The 10,532-nt window shown below is 45.2% G+C and overlaps 1 protein-coding gene across 1 annotated transcript in view; it reads right to left on the reverse strand.

Moving 5' to 3' along the window:
• The window catches only part of LOC129438952 (uncharacterized), a 194,325-nt gene that overhangs the window by 100,165 nt on the left and 83,628 nt on the right, over nucleotides 1-10,532 (reverse strand). The window lies entirely within an intron of this gene.

Below are 10,532 nucleotides of genomic sequence, written 5' to 3' on the forward strand. Positions count from 1 at the left end.
GGTAATGGTAGATGATTTGTCCATCATTACTGCAATAATTACTAAGAGATATTTCATCATGTTTCATTAATCACAGAGATATTACACTGAATGTATCTCATACCAGAGTTTCTGTAGGTGTGTGATGTGTCTGAAGAGTCGTCTAACACCTCTGATAGAGATTGCTTGTGGCTTTAGAGTCAGGTTTAGTTTTGAGGATGAGAGACTCAACACTCTCCCCACACATCTGCAGGTGCTGCTGGGTAATTTTTCACTCAGAGTGACTGTAAACCCCAGAGCCTGAAGCAGAGGAGTCACCTCATCTCTATTCACTTTAGGTCCAAACACTTTACACAGTGATGGGATATACTTATCAGCATTCCTACATAATGAAAAAAAAATATGTAAGGAATAATTGACGATGGGCCATTGGATTATAAGAAAATAATGCACACCAAGGTGGTAATGCGGCACGACGCAAAGCGGATTGCCGTTACACCGCAGGTGTGCATTATTTTCAAATAATTCAAAGGACCGGAGTCAATTATTCCGCTTATACCACGGTTACCACAAACATTACTCTGGTGCCTACTTTTAAGACATTTGAAAAGTTAGGTGTGCGGTTTACAGAAAAATAATCAACACCCATAGAACATTTCTCAGCCAATCAGAATGCAGCATTCAACAGACCCGTTGTATAATTAAGCAATATCGCTCGAGTAGGAGTGTGATATAGTTCTATATCATCACGGCTGTGATTAGGCCAGAGACACGAGGCCATAGGCCGAGTGCCGGAGGCAATCACAGCCGTGATGATATAGAGCTATATCACACGACTCCGAGAGCGATATTGCTTTTATACAACAGTTCGACGGCACACGTTTGAAAAACGAAAACTAGAAAACAACAACGGAGTTATTTTAAAAGCCTCTTTGTTTGAGAACTACTTCTTCCGCCACAGATTTGAGGGCGGCCAGAATGACAGGTAAAACTTTCGGCTGCTTTGAAGCTCATAACAACTCAATGGACGGAAAAGCCGTTTCTTTATATTACCGTTTCTTGGTCACAAAGTGTAGTTTTAAGATTAGTTCAGTCGAGAATGTATCTGTATTATATTTAAATCTGCAGTCGATTAGTAAAGATAGCGCCTGTTTGAACATTTGCTTAGTGAGATTCGGTACAAATGAGAACCAAAGCATGAGCGGACATCAGTGTTCACTCGCCCCGCTGACCACCGCCCTCTCTGGGCTACATTTCTGAAAGGGATTCCCCGGCTTTCATGTTGGCCTTGTTTGTTTATGATCGTCAAAATGAGATCAAATCAGCAGTATTTGGTGTCATGATCAAACTTGTACTTGTTTTTTTATTCATATTTAGTGTCTTTTGTGTTGTTATTGTTTTGGCGCGAGGTAAAAGTTAATAAAACTATACTTGTATAACGTTACTATTGCTTTCTCATTTATTCTTAACGCGATACGAGCACTCGATTATTATTATTAAACTTTGTTCTTGTCAGTACTATACAAAACGGTGTTTTATAAGTGTCAGAGAGATGTTTTTGCATGCTGCATATAAATATACCAGTGGCGATATCTCATAATATGTTTTAATAGTCACGTCACGATAAAGTAAATGATCAATGTCCACATTTAAAAGCTGCGGGGCTTACCTGCTGTTCCACGGTGTTTTCGCGTTCTGATAAAAGATATAACTTAGCTCCAGAAAAAAACGAGTGTTTGTGTTCCTCTTTCCGGGTGTTGATCGTCCGCGCGGTGTGACAGGACATTTCTCCCATTGGCTTTGACGTGGCGTCCAGGAGCGCTGATCTTTGACGGAGTAATACTTCTGATTGGGGATTCACAGGCTGATTTGTGAGCTGGTGAACTGGTGGGACGCACACACGGGGAGTGGTTCACGCAGCGCGTCTGTGTTTTTCCGTTCGGAGATGGGCCTGCTTGGGACCTCCATTCACTGGGTGGCGGAATAATACGAAAGGTGAAGCGGTTACAGTGCTGTTATCAGTACAATATCGTATAGCTCTTAGCCAATCAGATTCGAGAACCAGAAAGAACTGTTGTATAACTACATTTAGTTAACAGTGCTCTGAAAAACTTGTTTTACATAACAGCGAGTGAGACAGATAAATGGACTTTATCCCTAACAAAACTGAAATAAACATAGGTAAGTAAAAACATCCTGCCCAGAGAACAATCCTCCACTTCAGCACTAAAGAATTAAAGAAGAATTCATTTACCTAATAAATTGTCTGGTAAATGTATGCATAACACTGCATTGGGACAACTGTACCTGTGATGTGTTAAAATTTAGCACAGGGACTCGTTCTTGTATGTTGCTAACTCAGTTAGCTGTACTTGATTGATAAAGATTTAAGTAAACAAGTTTAGATGGCACCTTTTTAAGCGGATGTGATACAGAAAGTCTGCCACAAGTTAAAATTAGTCAAGTGATATGGATTTGAAGTAATAAGCGATGTACAAAGAACAGGCCCTAGTTGTTTGCCGTCCTACAAATGTTGCTATTAAATAACAATAGCAGTTGATTTAAATGACAACAATGACATAAACTAAAAACACAAAGCAGAGCATCCTGTACAGCTCTTACCTCAGTTGTGAGATGTATGGCAGACACTGAATGAATCCTCTCACTTCACTCTCATCATCTGTCCAGTCTATCAGCTCTACTGGTTTCTTCTCTGTTTGGAGTTTCAGCACTTCTAGGAGGATGGAGGTCTTTCTCTCTGAGAGGTTTATGATCCAGACTGCAGGAGATGACTGATAAATTGACTGTAATGCTGGTAGGACACTCCTGCCTGTTTGACTCTCATAGTCCTTCACATGTGAGTACAGATCCAGCAGAAAATCACACTGATCCATCTGAGGCTTGAAATCATAAAATGCAAAGGGGAAAGTTGAGTAGCTGCACACAGATGTTAATAGTTCAGTGTAATTTTCTCCTGTAATCGTGTCAAACTCTGATGCTGCAGTGAACAGATTAACCAGAAACTGAACAACAGATTCTCTCTTCCTATAGAAAATATGTGTAAATCTGCAGAGAAACACAGAATTATAATTTTAATGTTTAGTGCAGATTAAAACAAGACTTTGCGGTTGACTCATAATTTTAAATCCAAATGAAAAGGGATTGGATAACTAAAGAGACAATCAGACAATGCCTCATATTACATTAAATGATTTATTCAATAACAGTTTGTTTCAGTTCTAGTGGCTGGTTGTAATTACAAAATCTCAAATTACAGAAATACATCATGTTTTCTTCTTTAGTGGATAGCTATTTTGGATTTCTTACTAAATGTAAAATATAGATTGTGTTAAGTGACTTGTTTCTTCAAATCATGAATTTAAATTAATTTATTTATTCAACACGGATTCAGTGTGTTTGTCCCTTTACCATCTGGTAGGAGGTTATGCAGCATTCAGAACTCGCACTGCGACAATAGTTTTTATCCTCAAGCTGTCAGAGCCCTAAACACCAGGGTGCCAGTCATCATACCGTTGCCATAAATTGCTGTTTCTCATCCCCCACCCCCAATGAAGGACTAAGAGCTTAGTAACTTTAAATTATAATGACTTTCTTATGGTTCAGTTGCACAATTAGTTTAGATTTTTTTGTAGGGTACTGTATGGGTTACTGTTGGTATGTATTGTGTGTATCAGGTGTTGTTGTTATATATATTTGTATATGGTTGCACACGGATCTGTATGAAATGAAATTTCGTTCAACTGTATACATATACAGTAGAATGACAATAAATTGACTATGAATTGACTATGTTTACTACTAAAACGCCAATGAACTTGGCATTGAGGTATTTGCATAATGCCGGCGCCGCCCCGCCAGGTGCGTATATAAGCCAAAGGTGCAAATAGGGAAATTAGCTTTTTCGCTTCGAAAGCCGGCATATCTGCTACTGAGAAGCTACTCTCTGCTCTTCTGGGAACAGTTGCTGAAGTTGGTTTGACAAGCAGCACTACCAGAGCGGACACCGCAGTTCCACTGCTCTTCTTTCAGTGTGTGCGTTGCCTCTCCCTGTGCGCATCAAAGAGTGATGCATGAGAGCTCTGTCCCTTTTTAAAGACAGCCACTCTCGCGTATATTCAGAGATCAGCGTCCTTTTCAGGATAGCTTTTCCTCCATGCAATCTTGGATGCAGAAGTACAGGGGTTCCAAAGACGGTTACAAGCGCTGTTGTCGTGCTTGGGCATCGAGCACCCAGAGGCAGCGTTCGTGAAGGGTTTTTGTTCTCTCTGTGAGAGCATAACCCTCTTGGATTGCGAAGGCGACTGTCGTTTCTACGGGAATGACGGCTGCGCCCTTGCAGTGCTGAATGCCGCCATGTTGCAGCTGCGAGGCGTTCGCAGGACGCTCTTCGCATCACTACGCTGAACAGGTCCCAGCCTCCTCGTCCTCCGGTTGAGGTCCCGATGGAGACCACAGAGTCGGGTTCTACGATTTCTGCCGAATCCATTGGACTTCCTTCTGGCCGTTCAGCCTTCACCCCTCACCTCCCTCGCAGATGGAGCCGCTAAGGGTTATGTCAGCTTCCTTTTGGTGAGCGGGGGGTTGCGATGCAACCGTGTCCGGCCCCCGCTGCCTCCTGGAAGGACCGGCCAACACTTCCTTCGCGGGCTTGGAGTCCGAGCCTGTGGAGAGGCGGCATCCGTTGCATGCCATCCGTTGCATGCCGTGCAGGTCCAAGAGAAGGCCTTGAGATCTGCGCAAGGGAGGCCACGACCCTCGGTCATGCGATGTCCACTACAGTGGTCTAAGAACGCCACCTTTGGCTGTGTCTGGCTGACCCGTCGGACGCAGACAAGAACATCTTCCTGAATGCTCCTGTCTCACAGACCAGCCTCTTCGGCGAGTCCGGGAGTCGTTCAGCTCCACGACGCAGACTGAGGCGATCTCCTAGGTCGTGCCCATGCGGAAGAGAGCTGCCCTTAGTCTGCTTCTCCCCAAGGGCATTCTGCGGCGGCCACCTCCGTTCCTTCTCCTCGGACCCCATCTCGGCACTGGCAGCACAGGGGAACCGGTCATCAGCAGCTCGCCCCGCCTGCTCAGCCCGCTATCCGTGGCAAACGGAGGTTCTACAATCCCAAGTCGGGCGACCCGGAGTTGGAGAGGATTACTCTTCGGGAGAAGGGGAAGGCACCGCTCCCTCCCCTGGAAGAGGGCCGGGTGGAAAATCTTTGGTTTCATTTTGTTCCACCGGCTGTTCAGCCAGTACCCACATAACCACACTAAGAGTGCATTCCTCTTCCCTCTCCAGGTCTCTAGAGGATCGAGAGAGCCGTGAGCGGGCACACACCAGCTATCGCCAGCAGGTGTTTTTCCGGAGTCTGCGCTCTCCGAGCAGGAGACCAGACAACCGTCACTCAGCGGGCTCAGATCAGTGTCACACACACAATCACTGTAGATGTTTGTGCTCCCAAGGCACACACACCGGCAGTAACACCTGCCCCACTCGGCTGCCCCACTGCAGGTACTTCAGTAGTGCCGTTAATTCCCCTCGTAAGGTCCCGGGGGTGCTTGGCTTCAGCTCCCCAGCCCGTCTGGTTGGGTTTACGCACAATCTGCCTCGGCTACGATATACAATTCAACCGACACACCCCCAAATTCTCAGGGACTTGTTCACTACAGTGAAAGCGTCCGATCCACATGTCCTGCTGGCGAAGGATGTATCGAGCAGTCCCTCTTACTGAGATGATGATAGGGTTTTCCAGCCTTTATCTCATAGTACCCAAAATACGCAGCGGGTTACGACCGGTCTTGGATTTACACGCCCGGCTCTCCAAATGAGATCCTTCAGGATGATAACGCCGAAGCACGTATTTCAATGTTCAGATCGGTTTGCAGCCTTAGACCTGTAGACGTGTACTTCATGTGTCCATATCCCCTCGCCACAGGCCGTTTCTTCGCTTTGCGTTCGTGGGGAGGGCATATCAATACAAAGTACCTCCATTCAAGATGTCTCTCTCCCTGTGTCTCCATGATAGTGTTAGAGACGCCGTTAAAACCCTCGAGAGAGAGCGGTGTTCGCGTTCTGCTTATATCTACGTCGGCTTAAAATAGCTCGTTCTCGGCAGACGCTGCGCGAACACAGATACTTAATGCTTCAGCACCCTGCTCGTTTTTAAGTCTTCAGGTCAACTGGGAAAAGAGCAAACTTTGCCCATGCAGAGGATCTTTTTCCCTGGTGTGGAACTAGACTCGATCGATTTATCAGCGTGTTTAACAGAAGCGTGCATCCAGTCTTTCCTGACTTGTCTCTATTTATTTCGAGGGAAGAAAGCGGTCCGTCTGAAACAATTTCAGAAGCTCCTGGGGCATATGGCAGCTGCCGCGGCTGTGACACCGCTCAGGCTGCACCATATGAGACCGCTTCAGCGTTGGCTTTACGATCGAGTCCCCTGGAGAGCGTGGCGCACCGGCATACACCGTGTAACCATTACACCTGCGTGTCGTTTGAATTTCACCCCGTGGTCAGACCCGGCATTTCTGAGGGCAGGTATGCCCTTGAGACAGGTCTCCTGACATTCTGTATCACATACGATGCCCCCAGCACAAGGTGAGCAGCCACGTATGACAGCTGCAGTCTCAGGGGTGTGCACAGCACCCCAACTGCCGCGAGCGGTGGGCTGTATATCTGGGACTCGTAAGCTTTACTATGGAAGTTGCGAGGGAAGGATGTATTAGTTTGCACCGACAACATTCCAACTGTTGCGTATATCAACCGTCAAGGTTCACATTTCGGGTTCGCTCAATACAGCGACAGACGCGCTTTCCCGAGCTGTGCGCCCCGGCGAATGGTGACTCCACCCCCAGACGGTTCAGCTAATTTGGAATAAGTTCGGCAGTGCGCAGATAGATCTGTTTGCGTCGCCGGACGATACCCATTGTCGCCTGTTTTATTTACTAACCGAGGGCAGCCTTGGCGTGGATGCGTTGACACACAGCTGGCCGCGGGGGATGCGCAATACGCATTCCCTCCAGTGAGCTTAATCGCACAGATGCTGTGCAAGGTCAGGCAGGACGAGGAGAGTCTTCTACTGGTTGCGCCTTACTGGACGACCAAATATTGGTTCCCAGAACTTCGAGCCTCTGCAGTCTGTAAGTCTGAAGTTTTTATCAATAAAAACTCTGACCTTGCTCGCATTGGCCTCCGTTAAGAGGGTAGGTGATCTCCATGCATTCTCCATCGACGAATCGTGCCTTCAGTTTGGTCCTGCTGTCTCGAGCATAACACTCAGACCCAGACCAGGCTATGTGGCCAAAGTCCCACCACTTCCTTCAGAGATCAGGTGGTGAGCTTGCAAGTGCTACCCCCAGAGAAGGCAGACCCAACCATGGCTTTATTATGTCCCGTACACGCGCTGCGCCTCTATGTGGATTGCACACAAAGCCTCAGGACCTCAGACCATCTCTTTGTCTGTTACGGTGGTCAGCAGACAGGGAAAGCTGCCACTAAGCAGAGGATGTCTCATTGGATAGTTGATACTATCGCCCTGGCTTATAATCTGCAGGGCATTCCTTGTCCATTTAATTTGAGAGCGCACTCCACTAGGAGTGTTGCCTCATCTTGGGCTCTCGCTCGTGGTTCCTCGCTAACAGACATCTGCAGAGCTGCTGGTTGGGCAACACCTAATACGTTCATTAGATTTTACAGTGTTCGTATCGAGCCTGTCTCCTCTTGTGTTCTTTCCTCATCAGGGGAAGCACAGAGAACAGACTCGCATGTCGGCTTGCAGCCTCCGACTGACGCTACACAATAACTGTCTGTATGGAAGGCCATCCAGTCAAAATGCGTAATGGTTGATTGACTCTCCTCCACTGCCCTGGCAGCCTGATGTTGCGGAGCATCCACTGTCAGCCTCTCACTAGCTGCATCCTCGCGAACCTATGTGTTTGGCTCGGGCATCCACATTGGGTCCCACCGGGTTCCTTTGTGAGTATTTTCCGTGGGGTTAATCCTACTAGCCCACGTTTCCCTCAGCAAAGCACTGCTTTGCTTACACGTGACGTCGTAGTGACCGACTGAAAGGGACCGTCTCGGTTACGGATGTAACCCTCGTTCCCTGAAGGAAGGGAACGGAGACGTCACATCCCGTCGCCACGGGGCTGCTCCCTGCTGTTCACGGCCGGTCTCTCTTCCGGTTTTCTCAGCGAAATGAAGCTAATTTCCCTATTTGCACCTGCGGCTTATATACGCACCTGGTGGGGCGGCGCCGGCATTATGCAAATACCTCAATGCCAAGTTCATTGGCATTTTAGTAGTAAACGAAGCAGATTGGTCCCTCAATGTGACGTCTCCATTCCCTTCCTTCAGGGAACGAGGGTTACATCCGTAACCGAGACATTTCTACACTGTGTTTGTGTTTTGACTATCATGAAAGTGTTGTTGTGTCCTGTGTGCTACATCACTGTGTGCTGATGAAGCCACTACATTAGAAACACATAAAAACAACAGACAAACGCTCTACAGGACAAACAAATCACCAAACCCAGACATCAATATTATACTCTTAAAACTCACTAAACTAAATACAATGCAGTGTGTTATTTTCCTGTACAGCCCTTACCTCAGTTGTGAGATGTATGGCAGACACTGTATGAATCCTCTCACTTCACTCTCATCATCCGTCCAGTCTATCAGCTTTACTGGTTTCTTCTCTGTTTGGAGTTTCAGCACTTCTAGGAGGATGGAGGTCTTTCTCTTTGAGAGGTTTATGGTCCAGACTTCAGGTGACTGATAAATTGACTGTAATGCTGGAATGAGACTCCAGTTTGTTTGACTCTCATAGTTCTTCACATGTGAGTACAGATCCAGCAGAAAATCACATTGCTCATAATTCACAGATGACAGCAGCATCTTCACAGTTGTCTCTATGGTCTCTTTCTGACAGACAGCAGTTTGAAGACATAAATCCAGTATAAATAATCTCTTTCTTTTTTCCCACAGTTCAGATGATTCATTTGGTGGTTTAATAAATCTAAACGGAGAGAAAACACGATTCTGTTTTTGATTACAAAGCAAACAACAGGTTTTAATTTTATATTTACTGTTAATCAGCTGAAATTTTCTACCAAAATAAGAAAATATTAAATGACATTGTTAGAAAACTAGTATGAAGGAAGTCAATACATGATGATTCTGTGCGACGAGCACACCTTTAACCTTCAGAGAGAGCATCCAACATTTGCAGTCAGATTGTGGGTCAATGTGTTTGTCATTAAAATGTATAGCAACACAGATCATCTACATAACATAATACTATCGTTATCAGCTGTTATTGTGTGTACAATAACTTGATAGTTATTGTGAGGTGGGGGGTTGTTTCAAGAGGGCCTAGGTTCAAGAGTCACGGTTTGTTACTGCTGTATACTGAGGGAAACAACTGCTTTTACTAAAGACACCTGTGTTGATTATAATGACAGCAGTCTAGTTTTGTCACACATACAGGTACATCTCTCTCTTTTCTATCATAAAGCATGCACACAAGTTGGGAGTTGACTGAACACCAATTATTATATAATGATGACAACAGTAAGCGAGCACTCATTCAGCTGCAGGCATGACACTGTGAGATACAATACAAGGGGCCCTATTTTAACGATCTGAAACGCAAATGCGAAGCGCAAAGCGCAAGTGACTTTGACATAAAAAATTGATTAAAAAAAATTATATTTGTTTTAACCATGGTTATCTGTTTAATTTGACATTAATAACTTCTGATATTACAGCAAGGGAAACAGCAGGGGCTGTAAAACATCTTTAAACACTTGAGAATGAGTATAGTCTTTGTTCTTGACTTTGTGTTTTGATGGCAAGCTGCAAAACACTGCATGGTTGTACCTTATTTTTACCTCAACTTAAAGGCAGGATAGGCAGGAATTATCTACAAAAACTTTTCTCTCACTATTAAGCCAGTGTTTTGCATGGAAGAGTTTCCGTGATGAAAGCATTGTTGACTCTGATGAGGACTACACTACGCAGACAATAGCGCTACCGCATCATCGACTCGAGGAAAAGCCACGTGATATTTACTCTCGATTGATTGCTTCATTTATTCCTTTTTTTGCCTTGTTTGCCTTCGCTGACTGAATATGCAGGTACTGTGAGTTCTGAATGCACTTTCTCTGCCATTTTGCTCTTCCTAGAGTGCCTCGTGCACGTTCAAATCAATTGGGTGTGCGCATGTCTGGGCAGATCCCATAGCAACGGGTGGTGCCATGGTTGCGAGAGAGAGTGATATTCGCGCAAGCTAATCATTTGTTTCGTCCCGAATGGAAATAATTAACTGTGTTTAAAACAGTCGTGAGAGGTCTACAGACACTCGAGTTTTATACTCTCTTTTTCAGAGTACTTACATTTTAAGACAGTTTAAACAAATTTGTAAAAAAGTTTTTTAGATAATTCCTGCCTACCCTGCCTTTAACATTTAACTGTTTAATCATTCCAACAGCTAACTGACTGCTTTAGGTTACTACAAACACTTTAAATAATCATGTTTTAC

Source organism: Misgurnus anguillicaudatus, chromosome 24, assembly GCF_027580225.2.
Source record: "Misgurnus anguillicaudatus chromosome 24, ASM2758022v2, whole genome shotgun sequence".
NCBI lineage: Eukaryota > Metazoa > Chordata > Actinopteri > Cypriniformes > Cobitidae > Misgurnus > Misgurnus anguillicaudatus.